Raw genomic sequence first — 12,049 nt, forward strand, 5'->3', positions numbered from 1 at the left:
CTTGGCAGGGATTTTCTTACGCGGACGTTCGCCCTCAACATCACCAGGGTCATCTCGCCTGATCTTATACCGCGACGCATGGCATACCGGGCATGCATCCAATTTCTCGTACTCTTTGCCACGGTATAGGATGCAGTCATTAGGACATGCATGTATCTTCTCTATTTCTAGCCCCATAGGACAGACAACTTGTTTTGCTTCGTAGGTAGTGGCGGGCAATTCATTGTACTTCGGAAGCATCTTCTTTTGGATTTTTAGTAACTCTCCAAATCCCTTGTCAGATACACCATTCTTTGCCTTCCATTGCAGCAATTCTAGTGTGGTTCCCAACTTTTTCTGCCCTGCATCACAAGTTGGGTACAACAATTTCTTGTGATCTTCTAGCATCCGCTCGAACTTGATCTTCTCCTTTTCACTTTCACATTCTCTTTGTGCATCACGAATGACCTGACAAAGATCATCAGCCGGCTCATCTTCTACGGCTACCTCTTCTTCAGCTTCTCCCATTGCAGTATCATTGAAGCACGCACCATCAGGAATAATATCATTGTCGTCCCATTGTTCTTCTTCATCTTCTTCCATGACAACACCGGTTTCTCCGTGCTTTGTCCAACAAATATAGTTTGGCATGAAACCCGACTTGAATAAGTGTGAATGAAGAGTCCTTGAGCAAGGATATTCCACCGTATTCTTACATATGGCACATGGGCAGCACATGAAACCGTCGCGTTTGTTTGCCTCGGCCGCACGTAACAAAGAATGCACGCCGTCAATGAACTCTTGTGAGCGGCGATCAGCATTATACATCCAATGACGGCTCATCTGCATTACATGACATAAATATCATATTAAAACCTAGATCATAATTAATTATTTATACAACATGCGTGCCACCACAAAAGATACAAATTTATGAAAGCATCGCTACAATGTAGACAATCCCAACTACCACTAAAAGAACTAAAGCTAAAATACATTTCAGGAGCACAAAGATTTCGCGACCAATCTCAACTAAAACAGACAGATCCCCCGATTGTGCAACATCTTTGGGCTTCTTCGGCTGGATCACTGCCTCATTAGCCGCCGTATCTGTCTGTTGTGCAAGATATTTTTGCACGAGTTCAACATACTCTTCCTCCCAGTAGAAGCATGAACATCGTCCACTGCCATCCCACTGAAATTAAAACAAAAAATTAGAACTTTAATCACAACCATCATGAAAATAGGTATAAACTAACCATAATCATTAAATACGATAAAATAACTCACATTGCGATCCGGACACTTGTAGAAGATACGATCCTTGTTGGGACCCTCCTTCTTCACTCGGTACTCCATCACAATCTTCGTCTCATCACGACACTTGCCGCATGGAATGAGAGGAAGGCCCGGCCTAAGTCGCTTTGGAAACCCATGAGAGGTCGAGGACCCGGAAGCAGTTGCCATCTACTCTCTATACTCATTTTTTAATACACTATAAATTTCTTCTTTTATAAACAAATAAAATTAACAAACTATAAAATTATCTAGATCTCTAAACAATGATATTTTTAATGGTCATTGTGTTCTCGTCTTTTACTGCGGCAGGTAAGTAATTCATATGATATTTCCGCAAATTAACAGAAGAATGGGAATGTACACACATAACAGACTACTACGACGATATCGGGACGTGTGAATAAATAACCATCCGTACTAGTTGACCTTGCTTACGTGATCATCTCGGCGAGCATTTCTCCACCGGACAGCACCGTACTTGGTCAAGAAAGAGCTCCGATTCTATGAGGAAGGGAACACGGTCTCCCACGACCGTTGTCGCTCTCCCTCGTAGAATCAAAGCTCCTCCTTGATGTCCGTTACCGCTCGACAGAGAACATGCTTGCCGAGCTGAACACGGTCCGCAAGTTCAACTAGTACGGATTTTCTATAATTTTCTAACTATTTTCTAAGTTTTTATTTATATATACTACGTTTAGGTACGGTGATTGACAGACTACTACGACGATATCGGGACATGTGAATAAATAACCATCCGTACTAGTTGACCTTGCTTACGTGATCAGCTCGGCGAGCATTTCTCCACCGGACGGCACCGTACTTGGTCAAGGAAGAGCTCCGATTCTACGAGGAAGGGAACACGGTCTTCCACGACCGTTATCGCTCTCCCTCGTAGAATCAAAGCTCCTCCTTGACGTCCGTTACCGCTCGGCAGAGAACATCCTCGCCGACCTGAACACGGTCCGCAAGTTCAACTAGTAAGGATTTGCTATAATTTTCTAACTATTTTCTAACTTTATATTTATATATACTTTAACCTTCTTTCATGTAAATATGCAAGCTTAAAGTGATTTTGAGCTCAAATTGCTTACAAATGAAAAAAACCACAATAAAGAACCATAAATATATATAGTGAATAAAATGGCATAAGAAAATGGTAAAAAATGAGAGTATGAGATTGGTAACCTTTACAACTGAAGAATCGACGGAGGAATCGAAGAATGGATGGAGGAACAATGGAGGGAGGGAGGAAGCAAGAACACTACTGCAGTGAGCTTCAAAATGTGCTGAGCTCGGGCTCGAGGAGGAAGGAGGAGACGGCCGATTTATAAATGGAGAACATTTAGTCCCGGTTGATAGATCCAACCGGGACTAAAGGTAACTTTCCAACCCCGGGCGTAGCCACGGCCCGGGAGTAGACCTTTACTCCCGGTTGGAGTCACCAACCGGGAGTAAAAGTATACCTTTAGTCCCGGTTGGTGGCTCCAACCGGGACTAAAGGTCCCTGCCACCTCTGTCTGGCGCAGTAGCCGTTGGGCAGGGACCTTTAGTCCCGGTTGGAGCCACCAACCGGGACTAAAGGTATTTCTAGTCCCGGAGGCAAAAAATTCCGGGACTAGAGCCCATTTTGGCCGAGGATCAAAGGTCTGTTCTCTACTAGTGTTGGTAGGTTGCAATTTTGTAATAACGGTCTTGCAATGAGTTTAATTCTCTTAATAAGCGATTCTGCTAAACCATTTTATGTATAGACATATGGGACAGAGTGCTGAACTTGAATTCCCAAAGCCATACAATAATCGTTAAAGCCTTTGAGAAAAATTCAGCAGCATTGTCCATTCGAATTGATTGAATTTGATGTTCAGGATTATGTGCTCTAAGTCTAATAACTTGAGCAATTACTTTTGCAAATGCATGGTTACGTGTGGACAAAAGACACACATGAAACCATCTAGTAGATGCATCTATTAGAACCATGAAGTACCTGAACGGTCCAGACGGTGGTTGTATGAGGCCACAAATATCTCCTTGAATGCGTTCAAGAAATTTTAGTGGCTCATTTTGGATCTTAACGGGCGATGGCCGTACGATCAATTTCCCTATAGCTCATGAAGTGCACATAAAATCAGAAGATTTAGGGAATTTAGCAGTATTTAACTCATGACCATTAGAATTGCTGATAATTTTTCGCATCATCGATCCCTATACCAGGATGGCCAAGGCATTCATGCCAAGTTTTAAATGCGTCAACATTCTAAAAAATTACCTTGTACACAACATGCGGTATGGGTTTGATGTATGTGTAGTACAATCCGGACGGAAAAGAGGGAATTTCTCAACAATTCATTTGCCATGTCTGCTATTTTTAGTAACAAGGAGAATTTCTTCATTATTGTCATCACGGGTTTCTATATGAAAACCATTTTGACAGATATCTCTATAACTTAACAAGGTACGCTTTGAATCGGGATACAATAATGCATCCTCAATTGTAATTTGGGTACCCATGGGGAGTACAATAGTGGCACGACCAGAGTCAACTATTGTAGCATCGCGCCCGACGATTGTCAAAACATTTCCTTGTCTTTTTGTAAGAGTTTGGAAATACTTTGTTTCTCTAAGTATAGAATTAGTGGTACCACTGTCCACTAGGCATAATTCCTCCTCCATCAGATTAACCCCCGTAGAAACTATATATAAATAAAGAATTTTATATGAAACTCTTTGATGATATATAGAATACACACTTTATTTATTGAATATCAAATGTGTATAATACATTTATTGGGTATTCAAACTAAACAGTGATGACGTTATTAAATATTTAGGACACATAGGACATGAGGTCCCCGAGCCTCCGATCCTCAAATCATTAGCAGCTCGGCCCTGTTGGTTATAAGATTCATTTGCATGAGGTCCCCGAGCCTCCGATCCTCCTCTTCCTCCTGCCGGATGACCTCCCCTGCCTGCTTGGAGAATTCCTCGACCGCGACCACCATCGCCTGCTCTTCCTCCATGGTCCTGGACCTGCCACATGCCTCGTCCGCGGGTTTTTTCCCTTCTTGCTGATGAACATGTCTGCCTTCTTGTTGGCAAAGTTCAAGAGGTCCGTGATCTTCTTCTCCTTGGTTTGTTTAATTTGATCTTCTCCTCCACCTTTTTCACCTCGTCGATGAACTTCTCTGCCTTCTCTTTGGCATTTTTCATGGCCGCCATGAGTTGCTCTGCCATGTTGATCTCAACGAATTTTTGTGCCTTGTTCTTATTAACTTGAATGATTTCGTCTGCCTTCTCCTTGGTACAGCGCAGGACCCTCATGACCTCCTTCCTCTTGCCCTCCCTCTCCTTCAGTTCACTGATGAACTCCTGTTTCTTCTTCTTGGCGAATTCCTTGAGCTCGTGGGAGACCGCCCAGGCCATGTAAACAACATTTTCTGAACCGAGACCCATGGTGCTCTTCACTTCCTGGATCACCTTCCGCACAATCTCGTTCTTGGCCCTTGGTGGAGGCGCCTTCTTCTCCGTCGGCTCTAGCTCTACCTCTAGCTCATCCTCCGGCGGCGGCTTGAGCATTTTCCTGAGCTCGGCGTAGGCGGCCCCGAAGAGCCTGCGCCTGGCGCCGGTGATCAGCATCTCCGGCTCGACAACCAGCAGATACGCCATGTAGTTGGACACCATCCTGCTGTGGCGGGTGGCGTCGTGGCCGGTGTCCACGTGGTCGAAGTAGCAGAACTCCGTGGCGAGGTGCCAGAGCAGGACGCTGTCGTCGAAGGGCATCCGCATGCTCTAATCGATGGCCCTCCGGCCGCGGCATCCCTCCCTGTCCAGTGTCCGCTGGCTGCGGCTGTCGTTGAACCGCCGCTAGGCTCCCACATCGCTTGTTGTCTTCTTCCATTCGCCGGCGGCGTTGTACTCAGATTTCGCTGTGTAATCCTTCCACCCGCCAATGACGTGGTCGTAGACGTGGTGCCGAGGGACGGCTGGGGCGGCGCCGTGCACCAGAGCCGGTCCAGCTGGAGCCTGGCGCCCAGCAGGCGCGCCAGCGCCCAGAACCGCGGGTGCTTCTGGTTGCGGGTGAGGTAGCCGGCGAGGTTGAGGGTTTACAATTTCGGCGAAATATCGTCGAAATTTCCGAAATATCGCCTTTTTTGCTGAGGTCCGAAATTTTTTTTGTATTGGTCAAAATTTTTCGGTTAAATTCATTTTTCATTCTAAAATTACACCAAATCACACTAAAATGACCCTCCATATATCTAGTCTTATCAAAGCCCTAAATTTCTTCAAATTTATTTAATTTTCTCACTCACACATTGAACGGCACTAGTATATGCAGCTCCCCCACCGTCAGCACACTGTATTACCGCGGCTCTACTTCTGTGATATATTATGTTATTTCATCGATGTTATATAAATTTATGATGGATGATGGATTATAGAGTTTTTCTAGTGAAATGATGCCAAATTTGTTTAAAACTCAATTTAAATTTATTTAAATTTGAACTGATATTTTCGAAATTTCGTATTTATGGTTGGGGACCGAATTTTTTTTCTTACCGGTATTGTAAACCCTGGGTTGTACTGCGCGAGCTGGTCGTCAGGCCGCGGCAGGCCCGACCCCAGCACCAGGCACGCCGAGACGAACTCCAGCGCGGCGGTGCAGCAGAGCAGCACGTAGGTGACGACGACGTCGGCGCGGTCGTACACGCCGCGGTGGCTCCTCTGGAACAGGCCGGCCGATGACCACGAACGTCACCAGCGCGACGGCGGCGCGCTGCAGGCCGCCGAAGCTCGCCTTGTGCTTGGTGTAGAGGCGGTCGAAAGCCTTGGACAGGGACGAGCGCACCAGGCTGTGCACGTCGGCTCTCACGTTGCGCGGCGCCACGAGCTGCAGGTTCCGCAGCCGGATGGAGTAGGGGTGGCCGAGGTTCACGAATAGGTGGTACGGCTGGTCGGCCACCTCGTCCTCGAAGTGCTCCAGAGGCTGGGACTCGAACTTGGCGACGGACTTTTTGCTGCGGCCAGCACATACTTCTCCTGCGAGTAGATGTCCTTCTGCAGCCCGTCGTCTTCGTCGAGGGTTCGTTCCAGCCGTGGATCGGAGGAGTTCATGATGCTCGTCACCGTCGCGTTATTGAGAGCCCATGGCTTCTCCAGGCACTTGAGGATGCCGGGGACGAAGAGCAGGATCGCTGCTCGCAGCAGGATGATCATGTCGCCAGACCACCATGACATGCGGAAAACGTAGACGGCCACGGTGATCTGGGACATGCATGCATGGGCAAATAATGCGAGTCATATGTATGCTTCCTCCGACTATCCTGTCTTTTACATTTTTTCTAATATATAACAAAGCGCGCATTAGCTTGAGATTAAAACTTGATCTTTAGTCAACACTTATTATATTCTAAAAATTTTCAGATTATTATACTTCGTGCAGGCGAGTTTATAAGGCGCACACATTGTATCTAGGTTCGAACTTTACGAGATATTTTACTAATTGCTTAGTTAACAATTTTTAACTGTTTTAAATTTGTAATATAAACTTGATACATTTAGTTTTGTAAGAAAATTTACTTTCCAATAATCTTAAATTACAAACATAAACATTATAATATAAAGTAAATAAATGGTAAAACATAATTTGAAAAACCATGCTATATCAAATTATGACTGATAAACTGAACCGGATAGAGTACCATATAAATGTGGTATTACTGGGTTCTTATTTGAAAGTGCGGCCTGAGACATGGGCAAATGCGAGTCAATATACTTCCTCCGGTTATGAATATGCTTCTTTCTTTTCTTTCTTTAATAATGCATGCATGTAATTTAAGATTCAAAGTATCTTTGATCAACAAGGCCCAGAATTACCACATTGAAAAAAAAAGAAACCACCATTGCCATTATAAAAAAGTTTATCAGTGATACCGGGTACCCCCATAACTAGTATATATTACCCTCCAATTTCATTATGAAAAAGTTAACCCAAAGTACCCCGATACATACATATAAATTGCCTCTATGGCCGCCATTATAGAAAGTTAATCTAAACACCTCTACTTATAAACTCACTATTAGTATTATAAAGATAATAAGTAAAAAAACTCCAATAAATGGTTCTCTTAACATCCACCTCTTGTGCACGGTCACTATTTTGTGTGTACATGACCTCAAAGTTTAGTATGTGTTACAACTACTCCATCATTCGTTCCAAATTATAAGTCAGAGCTTGGTAGTTTTGTTATGCACCAAGATATATACTATGTCTAGATACACAACAAAAGTTATATGTACCTAGAAAATCCAAAACAACTTATAATTTGCAATAGTGGGAGTAATATTTAAGATTCATTTCATATATCTGTATATGCAGTATGCACACCTATACACTTACCTGTGAAAAAATAAATTCTAACAAATCACAAATAAACAATAAAAGGATGCACAAAACTAAAAGGATAAGTCTCACAAAGAAAAGAAGTGTTTGAACTGATGATATCTCTGTTCATATGTTTCCAAAATGACGAGGCTTGTGCACTAAATTTTTAATGCCTAATCTTGGTCGATGCACAATTAAATCTATCATATTTATAATGACAAAGTCAGCAACAGTAAAATTTGACCATGGGTTTCTCTTTAACCATATTGTCAATAGCTACAAGATAAACATTGTCTTAAAAGTATTTTTTGGATATTATTGTATTGGAGCAAAGCACATAATAACTTTTTTTTTAAACAAAGCACATAATAACTTAACTAGTTATTAGAAAAAAATGTAAAATTTAATATTATCTAAGCAAATACACCTTACATTGATGGACAAAGGGAGTACTTATATCCTGGCAAGTGGAAGAATTGCAGCCTCTGAAGAAAACATTTGACTACTACTCCTTTAAACTATGTTTTATTAGTGAGCAATAAAAAGGAAGCAAGCTAAAGAATAATATAATGAAGTTTGTCCAGTTTCAGTGACCTGTACACTTGAATTATCCAATGCAAAATACCTTTATTTCGCCACTAGATATTTAGAGTAAAATACTAATTCAGCTGAAAGACAAAATATATGGTCGTGAATGTAACATATATGGCTGCTGCACTGCACTAACCAGCCACACCGCAAGCAAGAGGTACCGTCTCCAGTTCTCGTTGTCCTCGATGCTGTAGGCTGTAATGCCGTCCTGGCCGCCGAGGTGCAGCAGCAGGACGGGCGCCCACAGCGTGTCCAGGTGAGTGTTCGCCGGGTTCCTGGCCAGCGCCTCCTCCTTGTGCTGGTTGAAGAGGGTGGCCAGGGCGTAGATGGCCACGACGTCGCCGCCCTGGTAGGCCAGCCAGATGAGGGCCCTGAACCAGTGCAGACGCGGAGCTTGCGGACGACGGCGGCGGCGAAGAGGAAGTACTGGAAGAAGAGGCTGGCCAGGACGAGCAGCCGCAGCTGCCAGTCCTCCCACCATAGCACGGCTGCCTCGAAGCTCATGGCCGCTCTCAACTCTCAGCTCTCTAGTGCTGCTTGCTGTTTCGGGACATCGATGATGTCTATTTAGCTGCTCCATTCCTCCCCTCTATATACTACTAGGAGGTATCTGCTGACGGCTTCTGTCACACGTGCTCCGAGCTACTAGCTGTGCCTGCCGTGTTGTGGTACTTGTTCTTGAGTGCATGCCGCTTTTTTTGTAAGATGCACATGTCTCTTTTTGTTTTACAAGCCTTGTTTTTCTGTGACTCAAGGCATCAGCACAGCTTTTAAACAAAGAAACTTAACTAGGGTCCGATACACACTGGTAGCTAGGGAAATGTTCAGACACAAGGCATCATCAGCCCAGCCGGGATCATTATTTGTATATATATAGTTATATTTGAGTGGTAGACACTTGCTTAAGTGACTCGATCGGTGGTGGATCTTGAGATTAGGAATTTAATTATTGGAGGGGGAGGGGTAATTTGTTAATCCGATATATATATCATCACACCCCTTGTATGTAGATATCGAAGTGGTTCGGGTCTCTATTATTATATATGCTTGCGCCTGATCAGATCAATGGAATCGAGGGGTCCTGTGTACTATAGACGCTAGCTTGTAAGTAAGATGCTAATAAATAAATGATGATGATGATGATGGCAAGCAACCATTGGTACCTTTTCTTAACACGTCTGATATACACTAGAACAACTAACTGGAGGCTTTACTAATACAAAAAGAACTTTAATTTCCATGTTCATACCTTCCGCACAAGGGCTTGCCACACTACACAAGTAATTCTACACCAGCTGGCTGAATGGAATATATTCTTAAAAAAATGCTTTACATAAGACAAGAATGTCGAAATCTCTGTCCTCACAGTGGTGAAAGTGGGAACAGATGCATCATCCACATCATTGAATGTGAAACCACATCATAATTTTACCTTCAACGAATAAGCAAGAGAGCTGCCAATTATATTAAGAAGAGAAGCTAAAACCTAAATGGGCATAACACCATAGCAATTGGACCCTAGAGGATTTGTAAAGAATAATCATGTGCCCATGATCATATCTTTTAGTTTTGGTGATTGAGATGACAACATATGGTTAGGACTAACATGTATTGTATGTTAAAGATGTGTTAGACAACATGTTATAATAGGATTAACATGAGCTTTATATTTGTATCTTATGTTGGATGAGAGCTAGATATGTGTGCTTTATGTTTGTATCACGTGAGAGACATGGCTTTGAGCTTCGTTGATGTATCTTGAGACATGAGCCTTATCTTATAATATATTCTATCTTAGTGATTAGTGGAGTTGAGAAAAGTGTTGCGTGTCATATGTGTGATTTTATATTAATCTACATACGGATCATGCATGCTTAAGTTTGTGGAACTTTTATAATGGTTTGATGCTTTTATATTTAATCTCGTGTGATATATCATGTCATATGCATCACGATTACATTATGACACATACATGCACTACTAAAAATTTAACTGGCATTCAGCGTGCAGTTTTCTATGATCTTGGAACAATATGGTCTAAGATTCACTACTAAAATCTTTGTGCGCCCAAAATGAGGATTTTCCACTTTAAAAGCCACTACGGGATACAGTAGTTTTGCCGAGTGCCAGGGGCACTCGGCAAAGGTCCAAAAACACTCGGCAACTGCTTTGCGGAGTGTAACACTCGGCATACAACACACGGCATCTGTGTGTCGACAAACAGCTATTTGCCGAGTGTTTTTTATCGCGCACTCGGCAAATAGTTTGCCGAGTGTCAAATTTGACACTCGGTAAAAAAAATTGGTTTGCCGAGTATTTTTCAAAATACACTAGGCAAACCTATTTTCTAAAGAAAACAAATTAATTATCCGGACAGCAAGGAAATCAACCCCTGTGGATGCAAACCAATAATCACTTAGTAGTTTGAAGCACACCAGTACTAGAAATTAACACTTGCAAATTGCAATCCATCTCTACAGTGCTGGGAGGCTCGACTGCTTGCTGCTGAGGGGAAGGAGGCGACGAAGCAACGACGGATGCGCAAGCGCTGGGGAGGCACAACTAGCTGATGAGGAATGAGGCGACGAAGCAGCCGACGGAGGCGCAAGCCATGGCCCCAAGCTGCCAGCGGCCACAGCGCCCGGCCCTTGCTTCCTCGACGACGTGGAGGCATCGGCGGCTCTGGCCCCAAGCCGCGCGGAGCTCGCTCCCACGGCCCGCGGAGCCGCGCTTGGTGGAGCTCACTCCCGCGGCCGGCGGAGCCGCGGCTGGCAGAGTCCGCGCCTTCCCCTCCGGCAGCGACCTTCGCCGGGCCTTCCCCTCTGGCGTTAAGCTCCGGCGGATCGAGGCGAAGTGGCTGAGCGGGCGGATGGAGGCTGAGCGGGACCGGAGCTGGTGCTGCTCGCCGCCGGGGCTCCGTCGAGGCGGCCGTGCTCGCCCGAGGCGACGCTCCGGGGAGGAGGTAGAGCACGCCCGCGGCGGTGGTTCCTCGTGACGCGAGAGATCCGGGAGAGGGAGGGGCGCTGGGGAAGAGAAGTGCGGGGTGCTTGGGAGGGGCGCTGGGCCGGTTTATTAAGTGGATTTTTGTCCTTTGCCGAGTGTTCAGATGTGGGCACTCGGCAAAGTGGATTTTTTTATTTTTTTCTTTTTATTTCTCAAAAAAAGATTTTTATTTCTTTGCCGAGTGTCCTAGATCTGGGCACTCCACAAAGTTTTTTTTATTTATTTTTTCTCTCCTTCTTTCCTACAAAAAAGATTTTATTTTTTTGCTGAGTGTCATAGATCTGGGCACTTAGCAAAGTTTTTTTTTATTTTTTCTCTCTCTTTCTTTCCTAGAAAAAATATCTTATTTCTTTGCCGAGTGCAAAAAATAAAACACTCGGCAAACCACCCTCTTTGCCGAGTGTTTTTTTTTTGACACTCGGCAAACCCTCTGTTTGCCGAGTGTTTTTAGCGCAGCACACGGCAAATGACTTGTTCGCCGAGTGCCTGAGAAAATACACTCGATAAACATACAAACACTCGGTAAATTTGAGCCTTGCTAACATGAGCTGAGCAGATCTTTGATACCAGAAATTTTATTTTATTGTTATTTCTCCTTTGCGGGCAAGGCTTGATTTGGTCAACTAAAAATATTGAAACATGTTTTATATGTTTTCTTAGCCGCTGCTGTTTATGTGCATAGTGCGATTGCGAATGCAAGTGGTGGCACAAATGCTGTCAATTTAGTTTTGCTTTGATTTTTTTTAGTTTTATTAAAAGAGGTTTGTGCCGGTCTTTTTTTTTTTGCGACCGTGCCAACCA

General features: G+C 44.0%; 1 pseudogene; it reads right to left on the reverse strand.

Annotated features, from left to right (window-relative positions):
- Positions 1-4,139: 4,139 nt before the first annotated feature.
- On the reverse strand, positions 4,140-8,749 carry LOC136480135 (uncharacterized; annotated as a pseudogene).
- Positions 8,750-12,049: the final 3,300 nt, after the last annotated feature.

Source organism: Miscanthus floridulus, chromosome 9 (assembly GCF_019320115.1).
Source record: "Miscanthus floridulus cultivar M001 chromosome 9, ASM1932011v1, whole genome shotgun sequence".
Taxonomy (NCBI): Eukaryota; Viridiplantae; Streptophyta; class Magnoliopsida; order Poales; family Poaceae; genus Miscanthus; species Miscanthus floridulus.